We start from the raw sequence: 10,609 nt of genomic DNA on the forward strand, positions 1-10,609 counted from the left end.
GCTTTAAGACATGGTCGTCGCTTACAGCTACGTGAAGGCGGGACGTAATGAGCAGACAAATATAGCACGGCAAGGTGTTGAAAAGGCCATCGAAGTGACTGTTATCGCAATCAAGAACGTTACGGTTCGGTGCCTAGACCCAAATTTTTGGACTAGTTGTACAAGAGCGCTGTGCACGAGCGACTCATAATCTTTTATCTGCGCTATCGTGAAACGCATGTATAATATTGCTGAAAATACCACGAATGTGAAGCTCGTTCGCCGACCAATGCCGAAAGCGAAAATCCGCATTTCGATGGCTCAACTACAACTGTCGTTTTGGAGTGTCATCGCCAGAGGATCAAGATACATACGACTCCGCCACTGAGAGTTCACAATCATCCAGCAATCTCTCCAACTCTCAGCAGTCACAAGGAAGACAAACGTCTTTGTCATTATCACCTCCTGAATCGGAAAGCTCGGACTTCGATGATCTGTTGGATTTATTGTGCAATCATCAAACTGTTTCTGAACTACAGCCTCTGCAGTCATGAAGAACACAAATATAATGGGTGCATGTGTATTCGAACACATTTTATTGTATTCCGTTAGTTAATGGTTCGTGTGGTGACTTGTGCACAGGTTTCCCGTGGACGCCAGCATGGTGCAAGTCTTCGGAACTACATCTGTAAAGACAAATGACGTTTCAATGAGAAAACTTCTGCCAATGCGACAGCCTCGAGCAAACTTCGCGTACGGCATATAAGGAGAAGTATCGACTCGCGTTCTCATAACTTCGCGGACGGCACACATGAAAAAGTATCGAATAGCGTTGTGCTCGCCCAGCATTAACGCAGCAACATTGCAAACGGAAGTTTGAAAGGGAACTGAACGAATACTTCACCTTTACCGCTCTTCTGCATGCGTAGATAGAGTCGAAAAAGTACTGAGACATAGCTGTCGATCCAACCTTCGGCACTACACGCTCTGCATGTTAAGCACCCACCCACTTGGTTGTACTGTTCAGTTACACCTGTGCCTTCCTTGCGAATCTAGAACGTATTCTAGATTTGCATAAAAGGACAATAGCTCATCTGAACGCCAGTAATCGGTCTAACGAGGACGATATATAAATCCCAATCTAAAAAGACCAGTAACCCTCTCATTTCACATCAGCTTCGAGGTACTGGTCAATTAACACATGCGTGAGAACTACTTACGTTAATCCTTGATTCCTCTGTACTCCCTGAGGTGAGTAAGGACCCAAACTGGGTAAGCGAAAATTGTGGATACGATCACAGCGATGTGAACCGCCTTTTCGGAGGCCGACATCTTGAAGCCTTTCGGCAGCGAGACCGAGTACGAATTCACCGACGTTGAACGGGTCTGCATTACAGCGCTTCGAAAAACGCTGGTGGCCTTTCGTAGTGCGCCGTTCATCTTCAGTCCTTGCGTTCACGCAGTCGACAACAAATACGCAGAGCACGGGGCCACAGAACACCTACCAGTTACGGGGCGGCGCAGAACGTTTCAAGGTGGTTGAGGTGAACCCGGTAATGCGCAGGCAAAGTGGCCAGTGGCTGATGATGGTGATGATGGTGAGCAGCGGCTGCAGCGCCGCCAGATAACGCCGATCTCCGCTAAAGGATTGTAAAATCACTTTCTACTCGTCGCTTCAGTATTTTTGCTCGCACATGACAACGATATCAAAATTGCGGCCTCCACTGCTTCATATAATATTTCAGTGTTCCAAAATATTGATCAAATAATAATGCCACGCTTCAAATGCGAATCTCAAAGGCCGTGTTTTTACATTTGAGGTTGATTACGTGTTTTGAAACTGCTTTATGGCCTTCATATTACAAACACAAAAAAGAAAAAAATACGTGTTATAATATGACCTTACTACATTACAAAACACAGCGCATGGATGCGGTAGAGCGTAGATAAGAACGAACAAAACGGCAACCGCAGGCAATCGTAGCAGATACGCTGTCATAGCTAGCAAAATGCATTTGGCGCGCAAGTCTTTGAAGTGAGCACCAACAGGTCGACGCGCCGCCGCTAACTTTTTCTTTTTTGCGTTATTGTTGCCAATTGACCGGCGCGCCGCCGCCAATGTGCGCTCTCGGGGTGATCTGTCAGTGCGCCTATTTTTTTTTTTTCTGCTTTCTATGACACCTTATTCTCACCAGTAAATAGGCGATCCTTTTTCTATTCTGCCCGCTTGGAAAACGCATCGTAATTGATTCGCCTGGCGGTTCAAGTTAAATAACTGGACCAGAAAAATTTGTTCAGTGCGCCTAACAGCGTAGAAAGGTATGGCATGTTCGGCGAGGTGCACTGATACCGTGACTTGTGACTGAGGAAAAGAAGTTACGTCAAACACCGCCCGAGTTTCACGCCTCGCTACGGGCCAGCGAACGTGTGAACCATGAAACAAAATTCCGCTACAGCAGCGCTGTATGCGAGAGATGTCATACGACAATTTCCAGCGTCCTGTTTGTACTGGTAATAAGAAAGCAAACAACAGAAAATCAGACAATGAGAGACACTTGCGAGACGCTACGTGTCCAGTGGGTGCGCATCTGTTCTCCAGGTGGTTGTGCTGCATTATAGCCTCCTATATTTTTCTTCCCTGCCAGATGAGCGCGAAACGCTGGTCATCTATGGCGGCGCTGCCTACGTAGAAAAAAAGGTCTTTGTACTTAGCCTTTGAGATTGGCAATTTTGGCGTTTGCTACAATTTTAAAGGCTATGCCTTGTTTTGAAGAAGTTGTCTGTTGAATAACGGCGTCACTTACGTAGGGTTTTTTATAATTATGTTTGCGCTTTTTAAAGTTTTTTACGCTATTTTTGTTGCATATAAGTTCCAAAAACATAAAAACCTACTTGAAAACATTCCTACTTAGGTGGCGCTACTACTATAGTTCCGATGACGGCCGCTTTCTAACTGACCGCGAATAATCCGGCAGGCAAGGGACATCTAGGAGGCTATGGCTGCATCGATTTTGTACCAAATCGATGAGGGTTCGGGTAATTTTCGCACCGCCTTCGTTGTCCAGAGGAATCCTGGCAGCAAAAGTAGACTTTTGCGAGTACGGTCGGATGATGTAAGCTCACGCACGTTTCCCGTGCAGTCCAGCCGTGTTCTGCGGCAATGGCGGCAATGGCGGCAGCACCAGCTGTAAATTACGCCTGCCACGGAGGAAGGAAAAGGTCCTCCGTGACGCCTGCAATGATGGAACGTCAACGCGTCGTCTGCCAGCGCGCGCGGGTTGATGGGATTGCACCACGATCCTCTGTCGACCTCCGCCACGCAGTGCCGCCGTGGCGTGCACTCGTGTCGTGGCCGGCCCAGCCGAACATGCGGCACGACACGCGTGCTGCCTGGACGAACGTACGGCACGAGTGCACAAAAAACGCCACCGGTGCCGCCTACGAAGATGCCAGTAGTGTTTGACCAGCGCCTCCTCTATTTTTTCAGTGCCCGGGCGAAGGAGTGGATTTCAACAAAAAGTGGCCGTTGGTGCTAGTGCGGCGCTTTGCCGCCAGGCGCCGCAACTAGAGTAGAAATGCTGCCGCGTCGTCTCTCGCGCAAGCGATTGCCGCGGCTGCATTCGACTATACGGCTCGGTTTTAGGCTCTATTCGCATTGTTTAAGGTGTAATGGAAACTTGGAAACGAGAATCGTGAAACACTTGCTGTTCTGGACACCGAGCTCAATTCAAAGCATGAGTCGTTCGCGACTACATGATCGAGGCGCTCGCGCGTCGTCTGCTAGGCCGATACCAGGTAGTTCAAGCCAGTAATCCGTGGAAGATCGTTTTGTCACCGTGGTGTTTGCTTGACTGAGAGTTGCCTTTTACAGAGAAAGCTGTTATGATATCACAACTCGGGTCACGCGCAGTTGTCCACCGCCGCCGATGTCCGTAACCACATCGCGCAAAATTAGAAAAAAAGAAATAAAACTAGCACTAATAACACAGTGGGGCTTGAATCCAGGTCCGCTGGGCGCCAGCCAAGTATTCCACCACTGAGCTACGCCGGTGCTTCTGACTTGCCTGGGGTCAGTTGCTTGAGCTTGTCTGTGTATTCGTGGACGGACTGTTGTAGCCTTAATATCCGGCTTCTGAGCTCTCTTTCTTTCTTCTTCCCTCTGGCCTCCTAATTCGGTAGCGAGCAGAATAGAGCTGAATGCCTGTGTGGTGCCCATGGGCTCCCATTCAGTTTCGGGGCGTAGTGTTACTGATAGACTAATTTACTGACTGTTTGGATGCAGTGCACTCCCGTTCAGTGATACCAACTGCCATGTTGCCAAACGTGACGGGTAGTCTTCAGCCACCACTACTTATAATCTATAATATACTCGGGTTGTAAATGATGGCTACATATTAGAGTGTAGTACGAAGAGTTATTAAGAGACCAATTGTTCTGCCTGGTTACTGCAAGCACGCTCCCCGAACCCCAGCGTAATCTGCAATTTCACGGAGCTACAGCAGTACAATGCATTAAGGCGATAGCTTTAATCGCCCCATAAAAAGCGAAATTTGATCGCCAGCGGCGTCCGGCGTCTTCTCGCGTCGGCGGCGTGAGCACGAGTGATGCAAGAAATCATCATTACGTGAAAACATTATCATATGACGTCACATATCATAAGTGTTTATGACGTATCAGCAGGTCACATAACTTGACGGCATCATATAACATCTTCACTTGGTTGAAATAGGCCGATCAAAAGGGCAGTGCATAACCAGCTGAGGGGCAAAAAGCTAGCTTTGTCTCCAATCCTTGAGGCAGTAAGAAAACCACGTTGGGCGCGGCAATATCCCGGAGGGAAGTAGGAAACATTCAGTGCATTGAATCGGAAGAAAACTAGGATAGTTTTTGCCTTTCAGTTGTCTCAGGTGAATTCGTAAGGAGACCGGCGATTTTTTTTGTAACTAATGAGAAATGAAAAAAGACAATGTGATTTTTTTCCGTCAGCTATGCAGGGGGTTACACAGCAGTATTATATACTGAGATAAGCAAATAATGATGTTGCAATAACTTGAAAGAGAAAATAAAACGCGAATGCGATGAAACTCGTACGCATAATACTTAGTGAACCAAAAACTAGATGTATCTTTTTTCCTCTATAAAGTGAAGTTGAGTACTGGCACTTTACAAGAAAGAGTTTAATTTTCACTCGTGTCTTGATTTTAGCTTCCGATCGGATAACCTCCTTCTAGTTAATTCTACCCGTTTAAAGTCTAATTCGCCCTCCCTGTCCCTAAACCCGAGTACTTTGAAAAACTCTGCGCCATCATCCTGAACTATAGGGTGAAGCCCATTACAGAACATTATCAAGTGTTCGGTAGTTTCTTCTTCCTCTCCACACGCACTGCATACTGTGTCTACCCCTTCGTATTTTGCCTCATATGTCTTGGTTCGCAATACTCCCGTCCTGGCCTCAAACAGTAGAGAACTACCCCGAGTATTATCATAGATCCTTTCTTTGGTAATTTCCTGCTTGAAAGTTCGATAGCGCTAGATCTCTAGTGCGGACTTCTTGATCATGCCAATTCTACACATGTCAGTCTTCGTTTCATTCACTTTCTTTTTAACCAGTAGTTCTTTTTGGTTTGGCCCCCTGTTCTTTTCTGAGCCAATTTTCTGGATTGATTCCTCCATTTTGCATCAACATTTCTCGTGTACAAGTAGATGAAAACCTTCCTAGCCCGACATTCCTCCCCCATTTCTCTCAATCGCTTCTCAAACGTTATCTTGCTGCTAGCTTCCCTGCCCTCGAATAATGTCTATCCCATATCACCTTGTATACTCCCTGATTTGGTGTATTCCTGTGAGCTCCTAAAGCAAGCCTCGTTGCTTAATTTCTAATCTTGCTTGAACATATGATCTCATGCACAAGACCACATTGCCGAAAGTCAGACCAAGAACCATGACACATTTCCGAATTCATCTCAACTCATCATAACTATTGTAATTCCACAGTGCCATATTTTTATTCATCGCTACATTCCTGTTTCTTTTAGTCGTTACGTATACTTCGTGTTGCCTTAGGTACTCGGTCCCATTGCTTGTCCATACGCCCAGATATTTGTATTTATTCGTTATCTCTAGCGTGACCTCCTGTATCGTTAGCTCACTACCTTCATTATGACTACCTTCAGAAATCATGACTGCTGATTTTTCCCTAGTGAATCTCAAATCTAACTTATCTACCTCATTACCGCATATGTCGATCAATCTCTGCAAATCTTCCTTGTTGTAGTCTACTCATGCAGCGCCACCGTGCGGCATCGGTGAGTGGAGGAAGAGAGCGTTCGCCCGGGCACTGCAAAAAAAAAAAAATAATAAAGGAGTCACTGGTTTGACTCAAAATAAACGTTAATATTATTCTACTTTTCGGGTCCCTGTAATCGAGCAAATCCAAGTCGGTGATAGCGCCAACGGCTATGTTTGGCGAGAGCTACCAACACATTCTGGCTCCTTGTTACACAATATGTTTGAATAAAAAATGTGGTGAGTCAGTATTGGAGTAACAATCAATATAAAGAATAAAATGAGAAAACACAACAAATAAAATATACCTTACCGAACGAATGATCCAGTCAGTACAGTGGCATGTTCAGCAAGGTCGACAATTGGGCGAGGTGGGGATCATAATAAACTTCGTGTCAAGTACTGCACAGGACATGAATGTATGAGGACAAAACACTGATGTGGGGGTGTACAACGTCTTGTGTTTCCTCCCCTTTATCATGCACTCGAGAGACAATCAAGTCGAGTAATGTGCGCCTTTACTTCGCCAGTTTTCTAACTCGGACTAAATTCAACTAACTATAGATATAGATGCCGATTTGTCACAATGGTGTTTGAAACAGCACATCAGCAACGTAGCTTGCTGTATGAGTTGCTTCAGGACAAGGGTTGGACTTCAAACCCATTGTTTATTGCAGAAAACTCACCCCCCCCCCCCCCACACACACACAACTACTCTTTCTTATGTGATTCTTAAAAAAGATAAGAAGATAAAAGTGAGCTCTGTAACTGTCTGCATCACAGTGCGACACCTCAGCAGTAGCTCACGAGGGATGAAGGTAAGGAGGGATTAAAAGATATAGAAATAGAGAGAGGGGGAAGGAGAGAGCGCAGCGCAGGGACAGCGACACCCAGAAGCAAAGAAAGATAGGAAAGATGGACACGGTCACAGGAGTCTGGGGACGGGGCACCACTCGGAGGGGGGGGGGGGGGGGGGGGGAGTGATTTTAAAAGAAAAGAGAAAAGTGAGCCCCGTAACTGTCTCTCAGGGGGAGGACACCTCAATAGTACCTCACGAGAGATGGGGGAAGAGAAGGGATTAAAAGGATAGGATTTTTTTTTGAAGCTGAAAAATTTAGGGTGGTCCGTGACTGTACGAGCTCTACTGTATAATGGTATTGTTTGCTTGACCTAGAGACAGTGTGATCGTTGCAACCTTCTAGTTTACAATGAGTTTTGCACTGTGCAACGTTTTTTTTACCTGAAAATGTGTGTATAAATGTATGTATGTGTGTATTTGTTTATATATCTATACTGTTCGTGTGTATGACCAAAACATGGTAATTGATATGTATTCACCACTACCATGCGATACATGTAACTTTCCCATCCGCCCTCCTGCTTGGTCCTTATAGGACTGCAGTATGTAATAAATAAAAAAAAATAAAAAAAGGTAAAGAGATAGAGAGATAGAAAGGAAAGAGCGAGGCGCAGGGACCGCGAACGACGGAAGTAAGGAGAAGACAGGAAAGATGGACACGGTTGCAGGAGACCGAGGACTGGGCACCACTGGCGAGAGCTCTTATCGGCGTCAGGAAATGGCGTAGGGCAAATTCAGTAGGTCAGAGCTACGCTGTCATCGAATCTCGGCGTCAGGAGATGACGTAGGGCCAGCCGAGTCGGCCAGAGCTACGCTGACGTCGGAGACCGCGAGGGCACAACCGGTCAGCACGGAATCCAGCGAGCGAGCCCCCCCCCCCCCCCCCCCCACACACACACACACACAACTCGGGAACGCGTGCGTAAATAGGCTATTTGAGGCACTGCGCCGTGCTCCCGACCGGGTTGCAGAAATTAGGTGCCTTTTCTCATCTTCTAACCACTACCACCACCAAATAGGCTATTTGAGTCATTTCACAGTTACACACTGAGACGGAGGTGTTACAAACAGCGCATTTTCATGAAACACCAAAATATCAACGCGAATTCTTCGTCTGCAAGAAAAACTGAGCGATGATTTACACGTGACACTTTGTCTTGTCTTGCTTTATCTTTAAGGCTTTAAAACTTTAAGTTCAACCTTATTTATTCGTTTAGTGGTCAATGACACTCACTGATTTGAAGTCAGGGGCGCAGAGCCTTCGCAGCGCAGAGGTGAGTTACCACCAGTATACCTATAGGAAGTAAAACGTGGTGCTCACGCAGGAAGCCAATCGGACCGTCAGACCGCACGGCCGCATATGACACGGAAATGTGGAAACTTACGTACGTCGGCGCTGCAAAAGCTGTAGCAGCGCCCCTGATCTCAAATCAGTGTTTCATAGCAAATTAATACCGAAGTAATAATAAACATGAAAGTTGCGAAGCCTTTCGAAATAATAAGTGTCATGCGTGATGTGATCCCAGCTCAGTTTGCCTAGGATAAAAAAGTTCTGGGTCTAGAGAACGGGTGCACGTGGCGTTTATATTTTGGCGTTTCGGGGAAATGGGCTGTTTGCAACTCCTTGACACGCTTATTGGCTATGCACTGTTGATTTTGCAACGTTACTTGGCTCAGATAGCCTGTTTAGGCGTGCGCTGATTGTTTATGCGTGTGCGGATTTTCTTCGGTAAGCATTCAGTTGTTAGCGCAGCACTTGTCCTGTCTGGATCCTTCGCTGTTTTTGCGTTTTTCATTGCTTTATTCTCAAGTATAGTTCGCTAAAGATCAGGGCGTCATTCGAGCGTAACAACCCTCCTCACCTTTCTTCTTCTCCCGGCAATTTGCCATCACGTGCATGTGCGGAATTTCTCCATCAACGAGTGACGTAATCTATTGCACTATATTTTGTTGCACGAAGATTTATTGCACCATACACCCACGAACTATACAGACATGCAGATCAACTTGTTTCAGCATGTTGTACGAGGAAGATAACCTGAATTGTGTTTAGGATAGTGTTTTACTATAGATCGTTATCATACGAGGAATCAAATAGTTCATAAAACTGCTGAATAAAAAAATAATCCTCTCTACGACATTGATTACGAAACGGCATTCGACTCTGTAGAAATATATCAGTGGTTCTAGATGTTGTCGAAGTGTTGTCTCCGGCCGTTCTGGCACTCGGAAAGACGGTCAGCTTGTAGGCTGAAGGAAACTTGAGGAGAAGCATTTCGTTACGTGATGAACATCTCGTGCAACCAGACGAAGATTTCGTGTCCACATAGCCCACGCCCGCCCAGGTGGACTTATTTCACTAGGACATGGCCACCACACTTCTAAAGTCCCTACACGTACATTTCACCTGTAGCACCAAGGTGCCTCTTGATGTGAGAAGGCCGGTGGGTGATGGGTCCCACGCTCGTACCGGGAGCATGTCAAGACCACGTCAGAAGGCAAACCACCTCCTTTTGTCCTGACCGTGGGCAATGAATTTGTACTAACCGAAAAAGGGGAAAAAAAAAGGAGCGCTGTTCGCCACGCTCAATAGACCTTTTTGAAGCAATCCCACAACGCCCCGTGGGCGCGCGGAGCACTATGGGAGAAGTTGGTACGCCGAGCAAACCGGCATGTTTCTACGCCCGCTGCTCGTTGGCGCCGTGCGAGCTCAAAACGAAAAGGAAATGCCGCCGCTTGTTGAATAGAATTAGAATGCACCTGCACATATAACTTCGCATGAAATGTGAAATGAATAACGTAGTCAATGTAGGTATCACTGGGCGGGTGTACATCAAACGCAGGTGATAAGCGGCATGCGAGTGGTTGTGTACCGATACCCGTGGTCATAACATGCCATTGTGAGGAATGTGAGCTGGAACACTGAATTTATAGTTATTCGACGATTAACTGCTCATAAAGCGCTGTGGATTTTATTACCATCGTGGCTTGACTGGGCCGTTAATTGATAGATGTGTGGGGTTTATAACATTCCAAAACCACCATACTACAAGAGAGACGCCGTAGTAGAGGGCTCCGGAAATTTCGACCACCTGAGGTTCTTCAACGTGCACCCAAATCGGAGCACACAGGCCTACAGCATTTTCGCCTCCATCGAAAATGCAGCCACCGTAGCCGGGATTTGATCCCGCGACCTGCGGGTCAGCAGCCGGGTACCTTAGGATTGGGCCGTTAAAACAAAACTGCAGAGAAGTGCTATAGCTATAAAGGTTTCGCTCTGATAATTTGCGGTTTCTTATAACATGCTTAAGTGTCTCGGCGTAGCATGTCTGCTGGCAGTATTTATTTATTTATTTATTTATTTATTCATAATACCCCTAAAGGCCCTTGTGAGAGGGTACTACATAGGGGGGGGGGGTTACATATTCCACATTGAGTGAGACCACTATTGTATTTGGTGTCGGTGCATTCAAATATTGTTCAATG

At 46.3% G+C, this 10,609-nt stretch overlaps 1 long non-coding RNA gene across 1 annotated transcript; it reads right to left on the reverse strand.

The window, feature by feature from the left end:
• Positions 1-545: 545 nt before the first annotated feature.
• Positions 546-1,548, reverse strand: LOC119176246 (uncharacterized). The gene is made up of 2 exons (XR_005110455.2): positions 1,200-1,548; positions 546-665 (listed from the first exon to the last, which is right to left on the reverse strand). It is a non-coding gene; the product is annotated as an uncharacterized LOC119176246 (long non-coding RNA).
• Positions 1,549-10,609: the final 9,061 nt, after the last annotated feature.

This window comes from Rhipicephalus microplus, chromosome X (assembly GCF_043290135.1).
Source record: "Rhipicephalus microplus isolate Deutch F79 chromosome X, USDA_Rmic, whole genome shotgun sequence".
Classification (NCBI taxonomy): domain Eukaryota; kingdom Metazoa; phylum Arthropoda; class Arachnida; order Ixodida; family Ixodidae; genus Rhipicephalus; species Rhipicephalus microplus.